This window comes from Prinia subflava, chromosome 2 (genome assembly GCF_021018805.1).
Source record: "Prinia subflava isolate CZ2003 ecotype Zambia chromosome 2, Cam_Psub_1.2, whole genome shotgun sequence".
Lineage (NCBI taxonomy): Eukaryota > Metazoa > Chordata > Aves > Passeriformes > Cisticolidae > Prinia > Prinia subflava.
Genome location: NC_086248.1, coordinates 108,055,051 through 108,081,231, shown reverse-complemented (window position 1 = coordinate 108,081,231; position 26,181 = coordinate 108,055,051). Strand labels below are relative to the sequence as shown.

General features: G+C 45.1%; 1 long non-coding RNA gene across 1 annotated transcript in view; it reads right to left on the bottom strand.

Moving 5' to 3' along the window:
* Positions 1 to 300: 300 nt before the first annotated feature.
* LOC134547493 (uncharacterized) overlaps positions 301 to 26,181 on the bottom strand; it is a 74,677-nt gene continuing 48,796 nt past the window's right edge. Inside the window, exons 6-7 of the long non-coding RNA XR_010079480.1 lie at positions 4,660 to 4,804; positions 301 to 2,432 (exon numbers count right to left, since the gene is read on the bottom strand). This is a non-coding gene — a long non-coding RNA (uncharacterized LOC134547493). The remainder of the gene's footprint in view (positions 2,433 to 4,659; positions 4,805 to 26,181) is intronic.

Sequence of the window (26,181 nt, the reverse complement as noted above, 5' to 3'; positions counted from 1 at the left end):
CTGTACACACAGTTTGCAGCTTGATTTGCTCAGTAACAGCTTCAGTTTAGCTGTTCATTTAGTCTGAACTGCACGCAATACTTACAGAAGCATACGTGGGATTGACACAAATACACACGAATTACTGAGATCTGGAGTTATGACAATGACACCAGGAAATGAACTCTCAGGAGCTTTAAAAAAAGAGAAAGAGAAATCTAAAAAAAAAACCCAAAAAACAAAACAAAAAAACCCCAAAAAAACCAAAAAAACAAAAACAAAAAAACCCCACCCCACCCCAAACCAAAAAAGAAGAAATCACTGTTGCCTTTTATTTGATTTCCTGATATTTTCAGCTTCTAAAAACATTACCTCAGTTGACTCTCTGCACTAAACTTTTTTGTAGTAGGAATAAGGTTCTTTTTTTTTTTTACAAATTAAAAAAGCATTCATCCTGACATAGCAGCCCTACTGTCATATTAAAGGCACCTCCCAGGGCAGAGCTATTCCAGATTAGAGAGAATTTTCTTTGGAACCAGAGGCTGGGATCCTTCAGGAGCAGTGTTGTGCTGGTAAGTGGATTGACTGCACTCAGCAATGCAGCAATTCCCAGTGATCCCATCCATTGCAGCTCAGCAAACACTGACCAGTGCCTGAGCTCGTCCAGCACACACTGCTGACCCCCCCTCACACCTTGGTGTCCCCAGGACAGGGCCACCACAAAGGGAGGGAGAGGTGGAGCTCACTGCAGGCACCTGCTCCTCACAGCAATGACTATTTTAGTCCTGTAAATCACTGGGGGGGTTTTGAAGGCTGAAATCTGCTGTGACTTAAGCCTGACAATGACAAGCATTTTGCTGCTTTGCTCCCACCCAGCTGGGCCATCAGCACCCCGCATTTTCCTCCCTGTGCCTCACTTTCCCTTGCCCGTCAGCTTTGGGGCTGGAGAGGAGGGTGATGACGCCTTTCAAGCCCTCGTGCCAGCTTGCTCACAAAGATCAGGGCGACTCAGTGACAGCAAGGAAAGGTTTGGCTCCTCTGAGAAGATGCTCTTTAAACCCAGCACCCCTGGCTCCAGCTGAGCGATGGAATGCTCACCATGGAATGCTCACCACGGAATGCTCGTGTCCCACAGCACAGGCGTGGCAGAGCCAGGGGTCAGTCCCTGCTGCCAAACCCACACTCAGCCACACCTCAGACACTCGGGGTGGCTCTGTCAGCACAGCACAGCAGCAGCATGAATACACACAGATAGCAAAAAACAACCAGCACAGCCAGCCCTGCTCTAAATGCTGCCAGAATATTTATAACCTGAGTGTTCTGCCCAGGGAGGTGCAGCCTAATTTAGGCTCCTTTTTCCTGCTTGCTTTCCTCTCCTCAGACACATGATAGTTTTCTATCATTAATCTTCACACTCTCATACTTCCAGTGTCCTGAACTTGTATTTCTCCTTAGAGGCACAAGCTGTCCTCCTAGTGCATGGAGCAGCTGACCTGGACAACACTCACAGCTCCACAGGATCAGGTCCATGACAAGGAATAAAGCATTCCCAGGTGTGTGCACACACTTGGACAAGGTTCATGGAAGTGGTTTCACACAAGAGGCTGCCCAGCCCCAGCTGCTTCCTCCCATCTTGATTTCAGAGTGATTTCCAGAATTATTCCTACTCCTTCAGTCATTTTCTCCAGACCAGAAGTCGGCCCTGCTCTGCAGAAGTGATTGTGCTGCTCTTTTCATCCTCCCCAAGCCCAGCTAGTGCAGTTTTGTGCCCTAGCACAGATACTAAACCCAAGGGGATTTTAGGAAATTAACTGGCAGCCATGAGGGCTATGGGAAAGGACTTTTCAGCAAAATCAGCACCAGATCTGAAGCAACATGAAAATCCTGATAGAAGCAGGCACACTAAACAGAGGTAAATGGAATGCTCCAGGATGGCATTTTGTTAATAATAATAATAAAAAAGGCAGAGTTTACTGACCCTCGCTGGCACTGGAATGGAAAAAAATTATCAAAATGTTTTCACTTTGTATTTCAAATTAAAACTCAAGCCTAAATAAAGGTATTTAAAAAAACAGGTGTTGAAAAGCCCTCAGCCCTACCAACAAAAATCAAAGGCTTTTAGTTTTGCCAGCTAACAAATAATTCAATTACTCACCCAGCACTAACGTGAGGGCAAAGAACCGGAGCGTTCCCTGCCATCGGCGCGGGGGAGATTTAGGTGGGTAATTCCATTAGCACTCTGGAAGTCCCTTGACATAAATCTTTGTGGCATTAATGAGGAAATGAGGCATCAATCATAAAAGAAATTTGGTTCCTTAGCTCCACTTGGGGATCTCAAGCAAGGACGTCTCAGGCTGCCCACCTCTGCCAGGCACAGCTTGTGCATCCCTCAATCTTCTCACAGGCTCAGGGCCTGGGCTGCCCTGCGGTGGTTTACAGGTCTCACAGTGGCCCTGGAAGAAAGGAAATGCAAACCCTTGCAAGTAACAAGAAACACAAGTGCCATTTCCTCAGCATTTACAAATTTGGACGCTCTTAAAAATCACACAGCAAAAAGGAAGAGAAGGAGTTAAGCATTCAGGAGTGAGCAGACCTGCTCCGTGCAGGGAAGGCACAAAGCTCTCTTGACTCTGCAACATCCTCACAACTAATTGTGTGAAGGCTCTCGGTGTCGCAGGCATTGTTTCGCTCCTTATCGGCAGCACGCAGCGGCTCTGCGGCGCTTCCCAGAGAGGGCTCCCCCCGGGATGCTCGGGATGCTCGCACACGCACAGCCCCAGCAGCATGAAAGTGCTCCCAGCCTCTGCCCGTCTTCCTGCAGACTTGCACAAAGAGGAGAAAGGGAACAGGTTTTGCTTTTAAGTTGGAAAAGTAGCATGGCTGCTGGGGGAAAAAAAAAAAAAAAAAAAAAAAAAAAGAAAGAAAAAGAAAAGAAAAGAAAAAGGAAAAAAGCTGGATGCTGTTCCTGTGGTGGGTCTTCCCAGGAAAGCTCGGTCTCTTGGCCTGCTAAACCCAGACAGAGATAGGACCTGCCACATAAAATACTTCATGTTTCCCAGCATCTGCTGCTACATAATAATCACACAGAGCTTGTTTACAATTGAAATCACAAATGATTCCAAATATTAGTCTTATTTAAAAAAGATGCCCTCTCTCCAGTGCCTCAAAGGGTGAATAAAATAGCAACTACCTGAATGACATACACCTACTTTCCTGAAATTTGTGTGCAAGGCCACAAGGTCCAGGTCCCATGGGAAGACAGGAGCTCAGCAGACTGCAGCTGAAGGAAAGGACAGCAGACAGCCAGGGCTAAAGGGAGGGGACCACAGAACCCTGCTCATACTCTCTTCTTCAATACCTGGAAGGATTTTTTTTTTCTTCCTAATTGTGAAAGGAAAGGAATGTTCTGGTGACTAGATGAGTTCTTGGTTGCAACAATGCACTTCCCCCCCCCCCCCTCAAAGTACTGGGGGAAAAGCAGACCAAAATAGCAAGTTTAGTTCTTGATGTCTCTTCCTTCTGACCTACCAATGCTCCTCACTTATGACTTTCACAATTTCAAAGGACCTTCTGATTGTGCATCAAGCCTTCCGGAGCACATTAAGGGAAGATACACCTGGACACGTGGAGCACAGATCCAGCACTGTTCTGCTGGGAAGCTCATTTTAAACTCTGATCCTCTTCTCAGTGCGAGATGCAAAAACAGTTAACAAAGAGAAAACTCTCTCCCCTCCCAACCAAACCCTCAGCTCTTTCCTGCTGGTTGTTATGAGTCCACATCTCAGCCTGGCAGGCACTACTTCCCCCTTGCTGTGCTCCCATCACTGCACTAAGCCAAACAACTGGAAGAAAAGTTGGCACAATGCACTCCTTGTCCCCTCAGTTGAGTTTGGAGGGTGGAAACATATCGTGAGTGTTTATTTTTGCCTTCCCAATGCTACTGCTGCTTGGGAAGAAAAGCTTTGCAAGAGGCCCAGAAGATGCAACTGAAGCTTTTTTGGACCATCCTTCCATCTCCTAGCCAGGCCTTTACAGACATGGATTAACACAGGTCCAGCAGCAATTACAGGGCCTTGCCTTCACACAGGAGATGTGCAAGTGCTGTCCTGGCCCCAGCTTGGCTAGATCTGGTTTGAGCAGTGCTGTGCTTTTCACCAAACATCCAAACCTCTGCTAGAGCAGCTCAGGCCTCTCCCAGAGCCTCCTCTCTCACCTGTTTATCCCTTGAGGCTCTATAAACCATTTTTGCAACTATGTTGGCAGCTGGAGAATTTAATTGCATGTCTCATGATATTGGGTGGTGGTTTTAATGAAACCAGCAGCTCCTGGGGAATGAAGGAATCCCAGGGTTCATAGAAAACCAATTAAGTCTTCTAATTGCAGCAGCAACCTGAGAACACCCAGCAAGAAAATCCTCAAGGATGGAAATGTGAAGGTAAATAAAAAGACCCTCTTCCTTCCCTGTGCAATTTTTTTGTGTAAGAAAATGCTCTCAGGGTTTTCAAACTAATGACATGGGAGGCCTGAGTCACACGTACAGAGCTTTGGTTTAGAAATACTAATATTAATATAGAACAGGCTGGCAGGGAGAAAAGATAACAATGGCTTTAAGCATTAATAATGGCTTGTTTTTCTACTAATAATAAGATTAAAGCACTTGGAAGCAGGTAAAACACATACCTTGACAGCAGCCATTGGAAATAGGGTGACACACAAGGCAGTTTAATAGCCAGGCAGAATTACCAGTTGCATCCCTTTGACATTGATATATCACCAGGGTGTGAATTCAGTAGGATTCAGGGATTACAGGGCAGCTCTGGAGTATCTGAAATAGAAGAAAAACACACCTGAAGTTTAAATGACAACTAGAGCACCGTGACTTATGCCAAGTTTAGTTCTGGAAATTAATATCCTACCCTTTCCTAAATCTTGGAGCCTAGGAGTCAGTAAGGAATAAAACCTGCAGTATTTACGATTTAATGGGAAAGGGTTTGTCTGTTCTCACAAATCCAGCTGGCTTGCAGAGGAAGGCAATAAGGATGGCCAGAGTCTCATATTCTAACTGTAAATGATGATTTCTTCCCGCCATTGTTTTCTGGTTATTAAATTCAAGTTGAAAAGGCAGTTTTCCTTATGTTTATACACCCACACAGTTAATTGGAAGTAAAAAGATGTCTGTTTATGGCCAGGAGTGCTACCCATGTTTGGGAGGAACAGGTTATTGTGCAAAATTCATGTAATTGGTTTCCATAGCCCAAAGCATATCAGGAATAATTTCTTACAGCAGAGGAGCAGATTTATGCTGAAGGGTCCCTTGAAATTTCTCATTCAAAGGCTGATGGCTCTAATGACTGCCTTCAAATTGCTATCAGTAAAAGTCTACGCAGAAGTGGAATTCAGAGTGCAATTTGGCAAACAGCTGTACGCTCCCAGCCTTCAGCCCCTAATCTAATCTGGGCTTTAATTTCTCTTTGTGTAGATTTGCAGTGTACACAGGCTTGATCTTAATGAGGCCATTAGCACAAGGAGATCTGCTCAGGCCCACAAACGCGTGCGGGAGGAGATCCTGGGTGCAGACAGCTGGCACTGGGCCAGCCCCATCCCTCACCAGTGCCATTCAGGCATTAAGGTGATGCCTTAAGTTTTAGCTTTCATGTTTTTCCGGACACTGTGCTGCCTGGGGGTGCAGTGCTGAGCCTCATATTAAGTGTTGTAAGCTCTCTTCACAGAGTAGGGAGACAATACAAATCCTTTTCCTTCTGGACACCAAGGACAGCGGTTGCAAGTTTTCAGTCCCAAAAGCACAAACAAGGGTGGGCTGAAGAGAGAAAACAAGAAGGATGGGACTTCATAATCTGCAGCTGTATATTGGACAATTAACCCCAATATGCAAATGGACCAAAACTTATAAAAGTGTGATGTCTTGTGACCAGTCATCCATTTTGTGACCATTTTGAGTCCACCTTGGGTGTAGCCCTGGCCAGGCTCTTGTACTGCCCAAGGGGTATTTTTAAAGGCCTTTTAATATATATCTACTTTATTCTCTTAGCTGTCTAGTCTCTGTTCCAGGTCAGCCTTCCCTAGGCCTCAGAGGGATATCTGGCTTTTCCCTCTTCCCGGCAGGTCTCCGGTGACCCCGGCACACAAACCTCGGTCCGGCTCAGCCCTGTGCCTGGATGGGTGCACTGAGCCAGAATGGGAAGCTGCTCCCGAGGCCTGGGAGAGCCTCCCTCTTCCCAGGCAGTCAGCTTTCCTTCTGATGCATTCCCTGCTGACCCAGAGCAGCCAGGATGGTGGTGCAGGAATCAGTGAATTCCCTGCTCTTCCATCCCCCTTTCCCTCGGGGACGAGCCGCCCGCATTCCGCGCGAGGAGCCGCCTCTGATTAAATTGAGCCAAATGTCTGTGTTTACGAGACGTTTTGACCGACAAATCATTTTCCCTGTCAGACTGAGATAACGACAATGACGATAACTCAAATTTCTCCAGTCAAATGGCTTCAGAAAGCTTTCCTGCCATTACAGTCCGTGAATGTCAACGGGTTTAGCTAAGTGCAGGCAAAGACTGATGGCAGCACTTTCTGCATCTCCTTTTCCCACCAGAGAGCTCTCTGTAATGCTGCCTGGCAGGTCTGCCACAAGAAAGGAGGAGGAAAGACACTGGACATTATTCTTATGATTTGCACTGTACTGAATTTATCTTTGCTTTGCCCATTACAAACAGGTTGCAGAAGATACCCCTATGAGTTAAACACTGAATTAATTTCCTTCTGAAAAGAGAGATCTCCCTGGAATACTGAGGTGTCTAAACAACTGAAATACACTTCCAGAGTAAGTAATGACACTACTATTAAAAGAAAATTCAAAACAACATTGTTAGAAAACATAAAACCTTGTAACAGAATTACACTCATTGAAGTAAATGAGTGAATGCAAATCCTGACTTTGAGTCTTGTTCACCTGCCAGCTGTTTCTGGGACAGGAGCCCCAAAATTCCTCTGGTACCCTTGTGGGAAAGCCCAGGAGCTCACCACTGCTGCCACGTTCAGCCTGCACCATCCAGAGACAGCTTTGAGCTACATTTTGAAACCTTGCTTTGGAAGCATAAAAGATGGAACTGGCTGGTTTTGCTGTTTGAACCCTTTCATCCGTCTTTAAAATTGAGAGAGTGTGGCAGTTCTGCTTAGCATAAAGCAACAAAATAGGTGAGGAGAGCTCAGGCGTTATGTTGAACTACCATCCATCACCCCATATCTTTGCCTTCCTGTTTTTGTAAGTATGGCTGTACTGCCTCCTTCCGTGGCTCCTTCTCTGCTTATTTTCTTTCCAGGGAGATATCACGAGGAAATGAGGGAAGCAGAAAGAACAAAAATAAGGCACAGCACAGAACACTCCACTGCATGGAAGGAGGAGGAAGGGGGAGAAAGAAGAAGAAAACCTGGGAAAGAGCACAAGGCTGAATAATGCACTGGGAAAAAAATACAGCAGCTGGATTTGCTGGGTGAGAAAGGAATATAAGAGCAAACTGAAAACTAGCCCCAAAAGACCATTCCTGGAGGAATTTAATGGAAATATGAACAAACTAAATATTGGTAAGAAAACAAGGTAACTAAAGCAACAGGGTAAACAGGCAGAGCTACTGTGAAAGAACGCAGATAATTCTCCTTATTAAAAAAGACAACATTTTTGCTGGAGCACAGTAGTGAAGACTATTTACAAATTTCACCCAGAAGCCACTGAAACCACTGGAAGCTTTTGCAGTATCTTAGACACTCTACCAGACCCCCTCAGCCCTTCTTGAACAAATAATTTGTGGGATGAACCAGGTGTGCAAACAGGAGCTGACAGGAGGGTCAGGGACAACTCATCAAATTCCAGACTCTGGGCAGCTGAAGGACTTCTGAAGGTACCAAGCTGTGTTGGTGAAGGCTGGAAATGTGCTACTCTGTGGTGGCCACCAGTTAGCAAAACATGCCTGCTTTGGTCTGAGTGTGTGCAAGCAAAACCCTTCAGGTGAGTCACCATCCTCAGATACCTTCTGTCTATAGAAAGCAGAAGCTTTCTCTCACCCCACCACAGCACCTGCCCTTATCTGCTGCAAGAAAGGCCTGACACAAGGGGATCTGCTAAACAAAAAGTTTATGCCAAGGGAGAAACTCAATCATTCCTACTGCAGACTGAAAGGATTTTCTGCAACTAGGGAATTCACCACTGCATCCTGCTGTTGCAGTTTTCCCCCTTCTAATAGGAATTTGTTACCCCAGAGGCACCACCACTGCTGCTATAGTCTTACCTTTTAAAAAGAATTTTAAAAGAAACCTTTTCTGCTGTAATATTTCACAAACAACAAATGCACTTATGATGATACAGTAAGAAAACTCCCCAAGTGCTTCCAGAGCCAGAGAGATTGATAGACTTTGCCATGGTCTTGGGAACTCAGCCTTCATTAAGGTCAAGCTAAATTACCTTACAAATAACTTAGCCTCTACCCACAGCTCCTTGGTTCTGAACTGATATATTATGCAGCCATTAATCAGCTCCAGGTCTGGCCTTTGCTTTTGACTTTCAGAAGGTAAACTTATTCTACACTGCTCCTCTTATTGAGTTTCTCAGATACATTCATACTCATAAAATAAAAAGGAAAAAAAATCTCATTCCCTACTAAGCACTGATGATTCCTCATGCTTCACGAAAGATTGAGCACACCTTTTAATAAATTTGTTTGTAATGCACCAGTTTCATTTTGCCTCTTCCCAAGGAAGCAGATTTCAATTTGATGGGCTGGAAGACACAAGAGATTATTTATGGCTGTATGTCTGGGTCTGTAGTCAGCTGCAGAGCTATAAATTTGGAAGACAGCACAGTAACTGATCTTCAGTTAATTTCCTGGAAAGTCTGAAAACTTTGTTCTGGGTGATCACTGACAGAGATATAATAACAATAAAATGACCCAAGATGGCTAAACCAAATTTAATAGTTTCCATAAAGATAATTTTTATCAGAGCGCTGCAGGACTTCATTCACTGATCCAATACCACTCCCTACATATAACCAGTGAAAATTCACTTTCATACCCTGATCAGATTTGTTTGGCCTGGACTCCTGTAGCTGTGTTTAGCTCTCAGATGCACGTCTTTAATAAGAAATACCTTCATATCCAAGGGCTGAATTTGACCCAGAGAGGTTGTTCAATGAGGTTTCATTTTGAGCAATGATCAAAGGTTATGGCCTTATCACTCAGTTCTGCTCCAGCTCCCCACAGATGGTGGGTATACACTTGAAATAAACTTCTAACTTTCCATTACTGTCATAAAATGAGTTGTAGAACCACCTTCTCTTCATTTATCTTAATTAAAAATATATCTTCTAGCTCATGGGAAGAAGAAAACTCCTATCCATAGGTGATTAATGAACCTGCAGATTTAGTCAATAGCCTTCCAGGGGCCTTTCTACCCCAAGTCCTGCTTCATTTGCTGCCCTTTGTATTAACAGATTTTGTGATTTCTACATTAAGCCTAAAGTATCTGGCACAGGTACAGAAAGAGAATTTAGGTATTTTCTAAAGGACCAGCTTTCTGCAGGACATATGGAAAAACATTTTATGGATATTTCCCAAAATGGATTAAAGAGTTTTGCATGAAAAACTCAAAAAATAGTATTTCAATTTCTCATTTCTTAGCAAATATTTCTTGATCTGTTTAACTTCAAAGAATCAAAATGCAAGTGAGACAATATTAATTCCAGCTGTTTCCTCTTCCTATTCATGGGTAATTTTCATAATAAGTGAAACAGTACCATTTGGTTCTTGTCCTTCCCCAATTAGTCTTTTCTTTACTAGACCCTCATGAGATCCTTATTGTTTTCTAAAAATACATCTCACCCAATTCACAGTGGGGGAAACCTCAAGCTTTCAAAGCTAAAACCAGAAGACAAATGACAACACCAAAAACAGGAACAAGAAGGAAGAAGTTTGCTATTCTGTTTTTTCTACTTGTTTGGGTTCATTGTGGGTTTTGTTTTTTTTTTTTTAATGCCACCCCCGTCATTCCTGGGGAGAAGCAGGGGACACTGCTTGTTTTATGGCTGGAGTGTGTTCTACTGACTACTTTCACCCAGTCTTGCATCACTTGAGTGCTCAGCAGCTTGATCACAGCTCAACCAGCCCAAGAGCTGTAGGTGTGCATTACAGATCTGTGTCTCCCTGCCTGCACATATCTCCAAATGTCTCCTACCTGTGTGCAAAGCAGACACAGATTTTCAAAACCTTAGCAGGCACTGTGAGGGATGGGTTTCCAGAAGAGGTCTACTCCATTTGGAGAAACTCCATAACCAATAGATTTTTTAAATTGGTGGTTTTTTTTTAGCATTCAGCAGCACTTTCTGGGATGTCTCTGGCCAGGCTGTCAAAGCTGTTTAGCACCTAAAAGAGTCAGCTGGCCTAGAAGCTCCACTGCTAATTTTAGTGGCTAAATGAGAGCCGACCTCAATCCTGCGAGCGAGCTCTTTGGGAAAGTCTGGCCACAAAGCTTTCATCTCAACTGACTGCTCCTCAAGCAAGCAGTAAATGTCTTCTGACATTGTCCTCCTACTTCTGAGCCCTAAAATATGCACTCTGCTTATTTATAGAATGTGTGAGCTTCACATACATCAGGCCGAGCCCCTCGGGACCACGGCCGCTCCTGGATTTGTGCAGTGTGGCCAGTGGCTCTCCTGGGCTCTGAGAGCAAAGGCTTGCTACGCAGGAGAGGGAAACAGCTCCCAGTTAACCCGGATTCAGGAATATTTCTGGAAACAGTAACAACTAACACGAGTAGGAGGGAAGAAGCTGATGAGCTGGTGAGCTCCAGGCCTACCATGCAGGAAGGGGAGCAGAGGGAAAACCCCACATCTGCTGCAGAACCCTCCAGCCACCTGCAAGGACTGCGCAATTTGGAGAGGTCGGCAGAGCATTCCTGCCTTGCTCGAGGGCTGGGAGATGCCAGGGCAGAACAGCAGAGCCTAGCTCCAAAATACAGTAATATTTAGTGTTGGAAACACAACCTTAAGTCCTACGTCAAATAAAATTCCACCTGTGCTCAAATAGTAAAAACGCAAGGAGCACCAAGTGAAAACCACACCCACATCACAAAACAACTTTGCCCGGTTGGCTTAGTGGAACTAACCATTAATTCAGCAGAGATTTGAGTTTACTATTTACCTATAAACCTGTATTTACAACATTTATTATAAACTTAGGTTTACTATTAGATATTAGCGAAAAACAGTTTCTTCTTCTAGAGCTACTTGTAATTTCTTTTTGTATTCTATGTGCAGTAACATAAATTGGTATAGACAAACCAGCCTCCATGCAAGCATGGACACACTACTTTTTACAGGTGCAAACAACTGAACCGAGGTGTTCAACTACAGAGAAAAGAAGCCATCATCATGCAAGTATCCATCTTCATCAGATGTGGGCAGGCAAGAAAATTCCCTTTGTCTAAGGCCACAGTGCATTCTGGTGGGCACCGAGCTCTCAGGCAGCTCAATCATCACATAAATCAGCCCTAATTGGCATTCCCAAATGTTTTGAAATTGTACTGCCTGCTGCTGGCACTCCAAAAGTTATGCCTCTGGAGATGGGAGGGAAAAAAAAATCATCAAAGATCATTTGCAATTAGACGCAACAACCCCGTGCCCAACTGGTGTGTGTCAGGGGTAAAAAATAGCATCAGCCCAAACGGTAAATGCCTTTTGGTTTGTCAGAATTGAATGCACAGCACCAAGCGAGCGGTTATTACGGGCTCTGATCAGCAAAGCAGACAATCATTTGCCTTGTTATCGTGCTGCCTGCCCATGTGAACAGCATCAAACAACCATTAAAAGACACCCCGCTCGCCCCCGAAGGGAACGCGGGTGGTGAGTATCTGAAAACCTCCTCGTTAACAAGCTAACCTTTGAGTCTGGTGAGAAGGCAAGGAAGCATTTACCAGCCACTCTATCAATAATTATGGAAAGGAAAATCGTAGCTCATTGTCTATCCCAGTGTGGGGAGATAAACAAGGCAGGCCTGGGGTGAGCAGCCCTTCCACGGCAGCTCCCAGCCATTGGTAACAGCTGCCAAAAAGGCAATTATCCATGGAGCTGCTCCCCTGGGGCTGTTCAATCCAGGGATGATGTACGTTTGGAAACTACCCCAAAGTCCTTCTGCTGGCAATAGGAGTCTCTTGGCACACACCCCCTCAGGGACCCTGAAATACCCTGGTAAACAGCATCCTGAAAGGCCCCTCACATGGGTGGGCAGTGGGCCTGCACACCAGGGCTGAAGTCTCTAACACTATCGTTTTTGTCCCCTGGAGCTGTGATGTTTCCCCAAGGCCCTTTGAACACGTAAGGATGGGGACCTAGTTTTAAGCACAAGGCAGTAACTCAGTTCCCTATTTTTCATATTTCTCTCTCCAGTGTCACCCAGGAGGACTTTAAAAACTAATTATGCCTCAGCATGCAGCCACCCACCTTTGTTACAAGCCTAAATCCTGTTCCCATTTATAGCCTAACTCCATTTTGTCTCCAGCCTCATTGCAAGGAAGGAGGGAGGGCCCACCTGAGCCTGCACCAGACTCCCTGGGGGTTGCTACCCTGCTCAGCTTTTGCATCAAACCACCAGTTATCTTTCCAATTAATTGTGGGTATCATAGTGGTTGACAGGACAACCTTACTACCAAGGGATAATTTAATATGACTAGACCGTAATCAAAGTGTTAATAGCCTCAAAATTTAATCTGTGCAGAAGTAGGATTTATAAAAGGGAAAGGATAACCGGGGCCCAGATGAATAATGTTAGTTGTAACGTTACAGCAAGTTGTAATAGAATAATTAGTTGTGATATCCAGAAATAAAAATTACAGTGCTTTGAGTTCCAGGATGTGTGCCAAAAAGGGGCCGTTAGTCACAGCGATGAGGAACAGTTACACAGTCCATTATCTCATGAACTGCAAGGCCCAGGAATGAATCCTGCACGTCGCAGGAAAATTGAGACGCTGCATTTTCAGCAATACACAGCTTTTCATTTCAGCCCTTGAACCAGATCCTTTCTCACTATTGGAATGACATGCCTTCCCATTAGCAGAAAGGTATCCTCAGAAGCCCTCCTGGCTGAGCTTCACTTTCCCTTTAGGCATGGTCCCAACTTCTCCATCCTGTGGCAGATGATGCTCACCCCTGGCATCCCCACCTGCTCCCTTCCTCCATCCTCACCAGTCTTGTGGAGAAAACAAACAAACAAACTCAAACTACATTAAATCCCAGGCTTTTTCTGGTTTTTTCCTTGTAGGGCAGGGGTGCTGGGTGATGGTCTGGCTGCCTCCATCAACAGGTGCTGTGCCCTCGTGGGGTTAGGCAGCCCCTGCTGCTCCCTGGCTCAGTGTTCAGGGCCAAATGCTTTAATCACAGAATGACAGAATTTGTTAGGTTGGAAGGGAGCTTAAAGCTCATCTTGTTCCAACCTCTCTGCCAGGGGCAGGGACACCACCTTCCACCAGACCAGGCTGCTCAGAGCCCTAGCCAATCTAATCCTCTCTAATCTAGCAACACACTTCGTGTCTTGAACCCAAAGCGCACAAGGCAGCAATAAAGCTGGTGTTCAGCATCATAGTGAGAATGCAAGAAGCTATACAAAAGCAAAAACGTGTGGTTTTTTTTAATTATGAAGTCAGGCAGTTTTTACCATCTCATTGTTACTCATTCACTTGCATGACAGACACAGAAACAATTGCTTGACCTGGTAGGCATTTTAAAAAAATTCCTTTGAATGACTTCTATATCATAAAAGTTACTTTAAAACCATTTTTTGCTTTTTAGGTAGTGATGAAGAAATTAAATGTATTTTCAGGTTGTCCATTTCTCCTCCATTTCCTCTGACATACTTTTTTTGTTCCTCTTCTTGCAGTGCCAAACAGAAAAAAAAAATGGGCCTGTGAAGGAGGAAAACTGGTAAAGAAAAGATAACTCTCTCTAGAGAAAACAGGCATGAAAAAGAGAATAGAAATTGTGATTTTTTTTTTTTAAAGAGAAATTGCCGGGATTGAAACAACTGAGACTTTTGTCTCCTTCTCACACACATACATCCCCTCACCCCTTTTTCTTCCTGGTCCTGGCTGACTTGCACCTTCTGGCAGGCACGTAGGTGCTTGTTTTGCTGTTGCTGCACAGGATGGAGTCACCAGGAATGATGTTCCCAGGAGATGCTTTGTGCAGGGATGACATGAGAAGCAGAGTTGTGCTCCCCTGGCCCTTTCCTTGCGCACACAGCCGTGTGCTGCAGCCCTGCTGCATCCTCCCTGTGTCCTGTGTGGGGAAACACACCCCTAAACAGATCTGGGGAAGTGCTTCCCCACGTGGGCACCAGAGCCCTGGCTCAGAGGCAACTAAACACTGCAGGCTGCACATGCTCACACCCCTCCCTTCTGTGCCTGGCACTAAACAAATGCTGCACTGAGCCAACAAATCTTACAATGGCCTCATTTTTCCTAGCAATGATGCCCCAGGCGAGGCCTGCGTGGCCCAGAAAGGAAAAAGGTTAACTTTTTCTGGAATTCCCTGAACCTGCTTATCTGCTTCTTCTCCCTAACCATCTGCCAGTTTCAGACACCTGTTATATCATATCAGTTTGTCTTGTGGTGGTTCCTGGAGTCTATCAGCCACCTGAGCAATTAGTATTGTCAGCAAATCATTCATTAACTGAACTATTCAGTTTCAGCTAACTTAAGACTAATTGTGTATTTAATTCCTATCCAGCAAGATCAAATCAATCAAAAAAAAAGGGACCATGGGTAAATATCAAAGATCAATAGGTAACAAATGAAAACCTTAATTAAAGCCTTATCTGAATGCTAACAAAAAACCCCTAAGTAAAGCAGAGGAGATTATTTCATATCAGGTCATTCTGATTATCCTCCTGCTGTCTCCCCAGTTCCACTCTGGCCTTACTCAAATACTTGATGAAAAGGCTGGAGTACATTTTTGGCATCATGGGAGAGCCTCTCTCCCTCCCTACCTGGCAAAGACCCCAGGCAGGCAGTTCAATGCCACTTCCAGGGTGAAAAGTGACCTCACAAAAATGGTATTGTCCTGCACACTTTGCCCTGTGAATTGGGAGCTGCAGCTACTGACCTTACTGGCAAGGAGACAATTTTACTGCTGGTTGCTGTTAGTGCAGAAGCATCGAGCTATTAAAGAGGGAGCAGGAGATTGTTGCCTCCTGTGTGCCATCAGCAGAGGTAAATAACATCTCTGCATCTCTGCTGTGCAAGCCAGAGGGTAATTAGGGGGATCTGCACAGGCCTTTGTCTTGATGAGCTGATTATCTGTTCCTGCCCTTAGGGATTCAGACCCCGTGTTGTCCCCCATCCCTGCCATGGCTTTGGTGCTGTCAGACCAACGAGAACAGGAGACAAAGAAAGCAAAAGCTGATCTTAAACTGTGCTCAGGTACACAACCTTCAACAAAATCAAGGCCAAACAGATATATCAATAAGTTAAACTCTATTGAGGTCAAGAAAGAAAAAGAAAACAACCCAAACCAATAAATCAGTCTTACCAGATCAATACACATGATCTTGGTGAGATCCACAGAGTATGGTTTGTTGGCAGGGAAGACCACGGGCTCAGCCTGGAGAAGGTGGCAAACACCACCAACCTCAGAATGCTGCCAAGAAGCCTGAAATAGCAGAGCTACCTCCCCAACATATGGCAGCCCTGTTCTCAGGCACTGAGATAACACACCTGTAGCAAGGAGGAGACCTTGGTGGGGAGCATAGACAGGAATGGGATGGACACGGGAAATTCCTGTTAACTTTCCATCCCTCCTGCTCCCCTTGCCCTACACCCTATTTCTGCCATCACCTGCCAGTCACTTCCCTCTGGATATTCCTCTCACCTGAGGGCTCCTTTCCCCACCTGAATTCTGTTTTCTGCATTAGCTCCTTCCCACATTAGTCACCCCAAAAGTGCCTTGGTGCAGTGCTGAGTCTGCACAGAGGAGGTGGCAACCCTAAATGTAAGTATCTCTAAACTGAAAAAACATCTTTACATCCAAACACCGAGCTGCCCCCCTCACAACACACATGCATTGATGGGTTCTGCTGTGCTCTTCAATCAATGCAAATAAATATCAGCTTGGTTACAGCAACTGGGTTTCTCCAAAAAACAAACCCACCCAAGACAATTTGCTGTAATAACTTCTGGTTTAGTACAAATGAAGGAGGGCAGAGGCATCAGCATCTCCTGCACATCTGTCCCACTGCCCAGCTCTCAGCCGCAGGTGAGGCTGAAGCCAAAAGATCTAATGAAGCAGAGAAGAACAGCTACACTCCTGACACAAAAAGGCATGCCAAGCTTTCATCTTCTGAGAGGTTAAAAATAAACAGTTTAGCTTTCAGCAAAGTGGCCTGATTAGAGGCAAAGAAAACTACACTGATTTCCATGGAAATGGAATATTTTGTTGCTGCTACTTGATCCAGTTGAAACGTATTAAGAACACAAAAGAGTGCAATTTCAATATCTGGAGAGTGGTAGTATACTTTAAAAATTTAAATTAAATTGATTTCTTTTAAAAGAAAGCTGGCTGATTTTATTTTCCTAATTAGTTCATTACCACTGCAAATGGAGCATGTTCGTATGAGCTTATAGAAGGATATTACAGAAAGAGCTGCAACCCGCAACAGAAGAGACACAGACATAGGCAATAACTGTACATAAAAATCAGAGACTTAAAGATCCTCTAAGGTCATCTGTTTCCTCTCTAAAACCAGCAAAGAATTGTTCTCTAACTCATCTTTCCAAATTTAAACCCATTACAAAACAGATCCTAGTTTCTATGGAAGAAGGATCAATCCCTAAATGTTGTTTGCTTTTTTTAACATGTAGAAATACTTCTTAAGAGTGAGACCTGCCTACACATGCTCTGGAAGCAAAACACCACAATTAGCTGGAGTTCTCATCTCATTACTGCGCTAGGTATCTCCATAGGGAGGTTTCCTCGGAGTGAGCCGCGTCCTATTTCAGTTTAACCCAGATAGTAACAAAATAATCACTCAAAATGGGCCAGGCTGCCATGACCTCCACTGTGATAAACACTAAATACAGGTGTGAAGGAAAGGCTGCTTCACTGGCACCGTTGTTCTCTTTGTATGTGTGCCCCAGGGTAGGGCCACCTCCAACATTTCCACACACACCACTGGGACGTTGCCACAGCACGGCCCAACTGAAATTTTCCATCAAACAAATGTTAAAAATATCTTTGTTCTTAGCTAAAGTAACACATTGTGATGGTAACAAGAAAAAAAAAGAATTCCTTTTCTTCCATTTCCTCAGAGTGAAATTTCAACAGAAACAATAAACCCTCTAGGTTTTTATTTTGACAGCGTGACTTTTTCTGACATAAATTTTATATTATTGTAATTTTAGGTGACAGCACAACTTGAGCTTCTAACCAAGAGGCTGCTGTATTTTTATCTGTGTATTATCTTTTCCCACATGCCTGCATCTGGCACGTGCTCTCCTTCCAGTAGTGATGACCCAGGAAAGATTTGCCCACATACCACCAGAGCCCTGATTGAGGACAGATTTCCACTGCTGACAATTCACACGAGATATTGGTCAGTATAAATATCATTGATTCTGTTTCTCAAGGGGACCTTGTCTTGCCTTTTCTTTTCCTCATGACAGCAGTCCTGCAGTTTCCCTTGCATTAGGCTGAAGGCTCTGTTTGGCTAAGGTTTTCTATATATTTAATAGGAAAGATTGTCCATGGGTACATTTAGGAGTGGATCCACAAGAGAGGCAGCTGCTGAAATACGTAATTTCCAGTGCCTGCTCATTTTCACAGCCCTGGTGAAGGTTTTGGAGCTCTTTATTGAACGTACAGGGGAAACCACAGAAGGCAGCAGTAATGGCAGCTAAGTAAGAAAACACAGATGAGAAGAGTGGGATGTAAGTCCCATTCCTGGATGTAATTAGGTGGCAGTGGCTCATGAGAAATCAGAGCCTATTAACAGAGAAGCCTGGTGAGTACAGGGGATGAGGGAATTGTTGGCAAACAATAACCTGGGTAAGGGTGTAGGTACCCCATTATGACCATTACACAATTCCTCCTTGTTTTGCTATTTCTCTTCTGCTTACAGACACCTTTTCCTTTGCCATTTCCTGATTCTCTCTTCTCAAATAGGTGAATACTACAGTTTGATAGGCTGGGTCAGCTAAAAGCTCCTCAGTGTTTGGTACTTGCAGCACATAGATTTGCTGTGGAGACTTAATTGTAGTAAGGACTGGCTTAAGAGCAGCAGATCAATGCCCTGCAGAGTTGTTAGGGTGAAATACAGAGATCTCATCCACACATAAAAGGAAGGACACCACCAATAATGACAGAAAGGGCACTCATTAGCTATATTTTCACTCATTGTGCTGCACCCAGGAAAAAAAAAAAAGGTGTATTCAGTTCCCCACTTTAGTAATTTTGCTTTTAACAATATCTGACTGTGTATTCAGTCAGCAGACCCTATTACATGAAGCATTTTTTTGGACACTCGGTGGTTTTGCCTGCATACACAGCCTTCTGTTCCTGGCCAAACACATTTCTGCTTCACTGCCTGCAGGCAGATCACCCGAGGAGAGCACAGCAGAGCCTGCCAGCCCCACATTTCCCCAAACAAAGCATTAGCTATGCATCAGCAACTTTTATATACAGACCTCCTTCACAGATCCCTTTCCCCTTTGTATCGCCTGTGCAGACATGCTGCATTTTACCTGCCTGGGCTGGCACTGCCCACTCTGTGCAGCTCTGGCATTTCCCAGTTCCTGTCCAGCTGAAGGGCACTGCCATTTGGATGGTGCTAAATGGGATCCTCCTTGCAAATTTAAACAGAGAGTGGGGAAAATTGTAATGAGGCTCTTAGGCATAACCCCCAGCTCACACAGACAGATTAACCAGCAAACCACTTCTTTGCTATGTTGGTTTTTTAAAAAGCTAAAATCCTTTTGAAATAAGCCTGTGCTTATTTCTTCTGAAGTAATGGTAATTGATTCAGACCTTCCTGAAATGAATTTGAGCTCAATAAAAGTCGTGGCCTAGGGAAGAGCAGCACCTTCACTGTGCAGAGGAATCCAGCTTGCTTAGGAGCCTGCGAAAGCCACGGCTCTGCAGGTGGGAGGTTAATTTCCAACAGCCTGATTCAGCAATAAAGCAATAAATACAAAATCCTCCTCAGACCTTTCAGACACCAGCACTTGAAAGGCACTGAGAACAGATAAGCACCCTTCTTTTAACAGAAGTCTCAAATCCCACTGGTTTGCCCAAATCAGTCTCAGGGTTTGACTACAGTGGTGCAGGACTGAGCTATTTAAATATTTATTTAGTGTAGCTGTGGTTAAAAGTGGGGCACAGGTTTTGGGGGTGTTCCTTCACAGTCAGTCACAGGCAGGGTCCCACAGAGGGGCCAGTTTGCAGCTGCCCTACTCTCTCCTACCCCTGAGGCAGGAAGGGGCTGAGCAATGGGTGATTCTCCTGGGACACTGGTTTTCCCTGCCTTTTCTCCAAGCATTAGGGAGGCAGGAGGAAAAGGGCTTCTCTTAACTACAGAACAGTGTGTGTCCCTTTTAGCTGACTCTCTCAAAAAAGCAGGAGCAAACTTGGCTTCCTATTTCTAACCATTCTCATAGAAGGCAGGCTGCAAATAAGTAGTATTTAGGTCAGCAGAATCACATTTATAAGCCATAAATCAAATCCAGCAGACCTTGAACACTTATTTGTAGTTCATAGACCACAACTTTGAACATCCTGTGGACTGCTGGATTTTGTTTCCACGGCATTTAGGAGGCAAACCAACAAACTCCAGCAGCCCCAGAGGGGTCTGTCATCTGCCATGGGGATGAGCAGTGTGCTGACACGTTCAACAGCAAAGAGCACATGCCTGTTCACAAAATCCCAGCTTTTTGTCAAATAAAACTGTGTGAAGCAGATGATAGCACCGAGTTGCTGCTGTATTCTCTGTGTGCAGGAGTCTTGGTCTTCAGCATGCAAGACTGGCTTTGTTTACAGTCCTAAGTTTTGTCCTCATGATGCACAGGCACTTTACTGTCTGTACTGCCCTTCCCTTTGAGTCCCTCAGTTCTCTCACCTGATGCTTTGTGCCACTCATGGAACCTGATTAGTATCTTTTCAGTTGGGGGCAAAGAATTTCCCTTCCTGCACCTCATCAGGTTCTCAAAATAGCAAGAAAAAGAGTTTCTACATGACTACAAAGTACTCTGTGTGTGTGGGAAATAGCAATTCCCACGAAAGAAAGAATGAGAAGCTGGTCACGTTCCCTTAAAATGTTTGTCCTCTGGTTAACAGAGGAGGAGATGTGTTTGAAACACGTTACTGGTGTATCCACTAAAATAAACTTTCAAGAAGAGCCCAGCAATATACAAATGCTTACATTCAGGAACCAATATTACTCAAAAATGGCTCTGTGCTCACATCCATCACATTTGGCACAGTCAACAGGCACTACAGCTGCTCCCATTTGAAGGCAAACATGACCTGTAGATCTTTCCCTTTCACGTTGTTTCCCCCTCTGCACAGCTCTGTTTATGCCTGGGCTCCTCTCAGTGCAGGCTCTTGGCAGTTTGAAGAGAACTGTAATTGCTACTTCAGTGATAGAGGGGGAAATAAAGGGGCACCCTGCCTCTTGTTTGCACAATTCTCTCCCTTTAAATGGAACGAGGAGATTGGATGAATTTCTGCTTTGAAGGACAGGAGCTGTGAGCCTCTTCTGACACAGTGAAGCTGTGCTGATGTGCCAGTGTGAGCCAGCTCCAGCCCTCCTTCACTGCTGGTTTTACACGGTCTGGGTGCAGGCAGGTGGGTCTGGGAGTCCCTCCCTCCCTGCAGCAGCAGTTCCTTGATTTTCCAGCTGTTTTACAGGGAAGGACAGGGCTGACTCTGAAACCATCTCACAGGAGAGCTTTGCTGTGTCTTCCTGACAATCAAAAATGGGATTTGTAGCTGCCTGGGGTTCATGAGGATCCTGGGCTGTGTGACAAGCAGCCTGGCTGAGATACAGATAAGAGAAATGTGCTTTTTTTGCCACCTGAGATGTGAAAGCTCTGCCTGTTGAGAAAGGGCAAGTGCACATCCAGCACTCCTCCAGGCAGGGGCAAGATCCACTCCAGAAGCACATAGGAAAGAGGAAAACTTTGATCCTGGGAGGTACCTGGAAATTTTACAATGCTTCCCTGCTCTCTACTGCCTAAAATATTCACGAGACACATGGAGATCAAGTAATAGACACCATGTGATGGAGAGGCACAAAGATCACGGGTGATTCCCCAATGTCAGACAAAGGAAAAACCACTGAGAAATTCACATCCTCTCCAAATGAAAACATGTGGAAAAGGGGCAGTCCTTGCAGCCATTTCTATGCTGAAATGCACCCGTGGGGTCAGAAAGTATGAGCCTGTCCAGGTACCCCTTCCCCCGTACCCAAGTCACCAGCATCTTTAAAAGAATGGAGAAAAAGAAAACATTCAAACAAACAAAAATAAAAGCCCTGCTACACTCTGTGGGATAACATCCAGGATAATAGTAAAATGCCACAACTGCAGATGGTAATTACAAGAAATGACAATATCCCCCCTCTTCCCCATCTCCCTTTTCTTGTAAGCCTGCTCACCAGCTGGGGAGCTGCAGAGGTTTGGGAAGGCAAAAAGTGATCCCCCATGAAGTCATTGCACCTGCCTTCTTGGAAGAGAAGAGTGAATTTTTATCTCACAGAGCTCTAGCTAATTTTCTCTTCCCTTCATGGAATGTAGGCTCTTGCCTTAATAAATTACTGCTGTTCCTGATAACATATCCAATAGAAGTTACACTGGATCTTTCACTGACAGTTTCAGGTCAAAGTTGTCTCACTAAGTTTCTGCTCTGGAAAATCTGCTATCAGCAAAGAAGACACCCACCTCTCAAGGGAAGGTTCCTGTGAGTCCTGCATCCCTCACAGGGCAGCTGGAAAATTTGGCTTGGCAAAGCTATGTGTTTAGGCATTGCAGATAGCCCTGCTGAGCTGTGGGTCAGGCTGCAGTAGGGGGGTGCTGGTGGAATGTGAGTGCAGGTTGTGGGGCACACACTGAAATAGCGACTCTGCTGTCTGTAATTGCATAAGCAGCTTCTCAAAAGGATGGGGAGACATATCCCAGGATATCTGAGGTTATGGAGATAAGAGGTATTTTCAGAAATCAGCACCACTGCCAGAAAACAGGGTGGAAAAACTCCCTCATGGAAGACACAGGAGGAAAAGTCAGGAATGCTAGAGAGAAAACGAAGTGATGAGAAAGATGGATAAATGGTAGGGGAAGACTCCTTTCCTAAAACAATCTGTTGTGAGTAATGTGAAAATTAAGTTGGCTCGTAGAAATGAGGAATCCCACCCAAAGCTGCTTTTCTGGGGAAGGGGATTATCTTGGCTTTGGTTCCCTACCGGTTTTAAACACACAGGCAATTTAATTAAGCATTGCTACTTTCCTAATTGTCGAGGCTATTTTCAGAGGCTCCCAAGACTTTCCAGGCTCTGCAGTGTTGGTCTGGAGTAGGGGCTGCTCAATTAGCAGCAAGATATGGCAAACACTGAGATCTGGGACTCAGTGCCCTGGTCAAATAGGAATTCTGTCAGCTTATGAAACACTGATGTAATTCTGCTGAGACGGAGCCAGAAAAGGGATTTATTTTGCCTGGTCTGTTCCTGCAGATTCACCTGGATTTTTTCCAGCGGATATGAACACAGCCTTTGCTTGTTCTGTACCACAAGCCCTCCTGCAGGGCTGCTCTGTGCTCTGCTCTGCAGGGACCACATTTCACGGGCTATGTGAAATTACATCTCAACCTTGAAGTCGGAGGGTACACTCAGCCAGCTCATAGTTCAACAACTTTCAGCTCCTCTGATGGAAGAAATGCCTGTACCAATAACTAAAACTAGCCTGGCCCCTTCTGCAGGATTCCAGTCTGTTCAGAATCCCAAAAACTTGTGTTTAGGGAACCACTAGTCTCTTCCTGAGATCTACAGTTGTATCTCTCAATACATAGAAAGCATCTGATTTTTCACACGTGTGACTTCAAATTGTAAAAATAAAGCTGAGAATAAGGGCTCAGAGCTTCCAGGGCTTGTTAAAACAGTCCAGCCTTGAAATTACATAAAGAAGGGGAAACAAAAAGCAATTAAACCCCCTTTAGCTTCATTGTAAGTTTTAGCATTTTCCTACTCAGAAGTTCAGTCAAGCGAGCAGCACAAAACAACCATAGATCTGAGATGAGCAAATAATGCAATATTCCTGTGGCAAGATGCAAACCTCACCCTCCCTCCCCTGCTCCCAGCTTTGACTGCCCTTCTAACTCCCAGGCATTTTTCAACAGAATACTCAACTTTTGGGCTCCAGATAGGAGACAAAATGTTCATGTCAGGGGTTTCATCGCATCTGGTGCCTCCTGCCACAGCGCTGACTCTCCTTGGGCAGTGCATCGGCCTGGGGACAAGGCTAAGCAGGGAGATCTCCTGTCACACGGGCAAAGGGGTTATGCAGGCTGCTCATGCACCGTGTCTGCACTCAAAAGCAAGCCCAGAGCAGAGGAGAGGTGCCTGGGGTTTGTCTGCCAGCTGATGCTCGTGTCTAGCATCTGTCTCAGAGGTGTGTGCCTCAGCCAAGCCGGGCTGGGGATGGCACAGGACTGTCTCTGGATACCTCACCCTGCAGAAACACCAGCACTGCCCACCAGGACCACTGCCAGGGTCTGACTTCAGTACACCCTCACCAGCGGGGATCTTGGTTGTTGTGAGCCACCAGACTATCCCTGCCGAGCCCTTCTCCACCCCCTTACTCCTCCAAGATGACCCAACAGCCTGAAGCAGACATTTGGAATTGAAATTTCTGCTGGAGCAGTAGGCTTGCTAAGATAAATGCTAAGGGATGGAGAGTGTTAGACAGCTACAGGCATCACTGCAAGCCCTTCTGAAAACAACAGATCCAGACCAGTGTATCGTGTCTTGCACACGTGTCTATATTAATAGCTTGGATCTCTTCTGGGAGTTGGCAGAGATCTGAAGTTGTATTAATGTCTTTTTCTTGCCTCCTCAATTTAAAAAAAAAACACCCAACTACCTTTAAAGTGAGGTCCTAAGCTGTCATGAATTCTTACTAGACATGCTGTAATTGCTATTCCAAAAAGAGCAAAGTGCAGAGACAACAACTGCAGAAATAGAAAAGTGAAGCTGTTCTGGGGATTTAAAGCAACCAATACCTGTGTTATGTTCTCTCCCTTCCAGGTGGCTTGTGTCTGAATGGCTGTCTGCTACCATTTTTTAAAAATTTTCCTTTTGATCCAAGTAACTTCCTAATTTTTTTTAATGGCATGACATGATGAAACCTGAGCTGATGTTACATTTTGCTAATGTACAGCTCCCTTGAGCCAATTATCAATACTGTCTATGATGGTTTTGCAAGGGTACAGGGCAGCTGAGGGGCTCTCCCCTTAGCTCTGTCACAACCTCTTGAGTTTCCAGGACACTTATAAATAAATCAGACACTCACATTTCAAGCAGGGAGCTGGATTCTGAAGAGTATCTCCTGACCCATGAAAAGCAATTTTTACTTGAATAATACTTCAATCAAAACTGATCAAGGATGACCTGACCTGGTCCTTGAATCTGAGTAGATATAAAATCTGTCAAGGCTGCAGTGGCTGTTTCTCAGGGTCTGAATGCACTGCAGTCTGTACACATGCAACTCTTAACCCAGGGCTCATTCAACCATTGCTCCTGCCATCGGATTCCTTGGGGGCTGTGTGCCACAGCCCAGGGGGACACTCTTCCAGCACAGTGACCTGCCATAAAGACACTGTTTAGGGGACACCAAGCCCCACAGGGTGTCTCTCACCTGCTGCCCCTCCCTCTCTGCTCCCTAGGGTGACAATGGCTAGCCTGCAGAATTAGGGTCTTCCTTCCCTGCTGGACTCCTTCTCCCATTTTGGGACCTCTTGGGAGACAGTTTGCTGCTGTAACAAACTCCCCTGGGCCCTAAGAGGACAGATGTGACATCCAGAGCCCTCCCAGGAACACTTTTAGCACATTAGAGTTACCACAGGACCAGGCTAGGGCCCCTTGGCAACTGAAAGCAGCTTCCCTGGAAGGATGTCAGCCAGGACCAAAGCCCATAAATAAATTTCTGCGAGCTCTTTGGATGAATAAAATTGATCAGTGTCTTCAGCAATGTGAACTTAGAATTGTTTGACTGTCGTACAAGATAGGAAAATCTCCTGTTTTACAAATACAGGACAGCTTAATCTGTGAAAATCCCTAATTACAATTACTATGTTTTACTGAGTCTGTCTGGGCTCCCAAGCTTCCCCACACCCTTAGCTGAACCCACACAAACTCTATTCTCTGAGGTGGTTTTCCTACGGAGCATCTTCTAGTTCATCCCTAATAATGCACAAGCTTGACAGGCATTTCCCCTTTCCATTTGCTCATTTTTTGAAGCCTTCTTGCTTCTGCCTGTGATGAAGCAAAAGTCATCCTCTGGAGGCAGGGTTCAGAAAGGTTTGTATGTCAGGGCAGAGGAGAGGGCAGATTTGCTTTTCAGCTTGGCTGTCACCAGTGCCACCAACCCCCTGAATCCCCCCTTCCTTTGCAGCTGACAGCTCCCCCCACATCACTCTGTATTTGTGTTGGGTTAAACCAGCGTGTACACAAAGCACATCAGGGACTTGCAAGCAGTTACAGATGCAAAATACTGCATTTCACACCCAGAGTGACCCAGGGAGGCCCCAGCAGAGCCAGCCTGGGGTTGCATTTGCACAGGGAAATCATCCTACCCTGCATCCTGCCCCAAAACAACGAGGCTGGAACCTTCTTCTAATCCACACATTGTGCACCAGAACCAGGAGGTCCTGAGGGGGCTGTTGGCTCTTGAGAGTAGGGAACAAAAATCCAGCAACAAAGTCTGCATTTTCCTGGTTTCTTCTCTCCTCCTCTGCAATTACTCAGCTCTAAAATGTCATTTTCTTTTCCCTCTTTTTTCTTTTTCCACATCCATACTTGGTAGGTAGTACTTCAGCTTCAAATGTCTTATCTCACAAAGAAGAATGGAGCAGCGGGAATGACCTTGACCTTAAGCTTAAATGATCCTCCATTTAAATCTCTA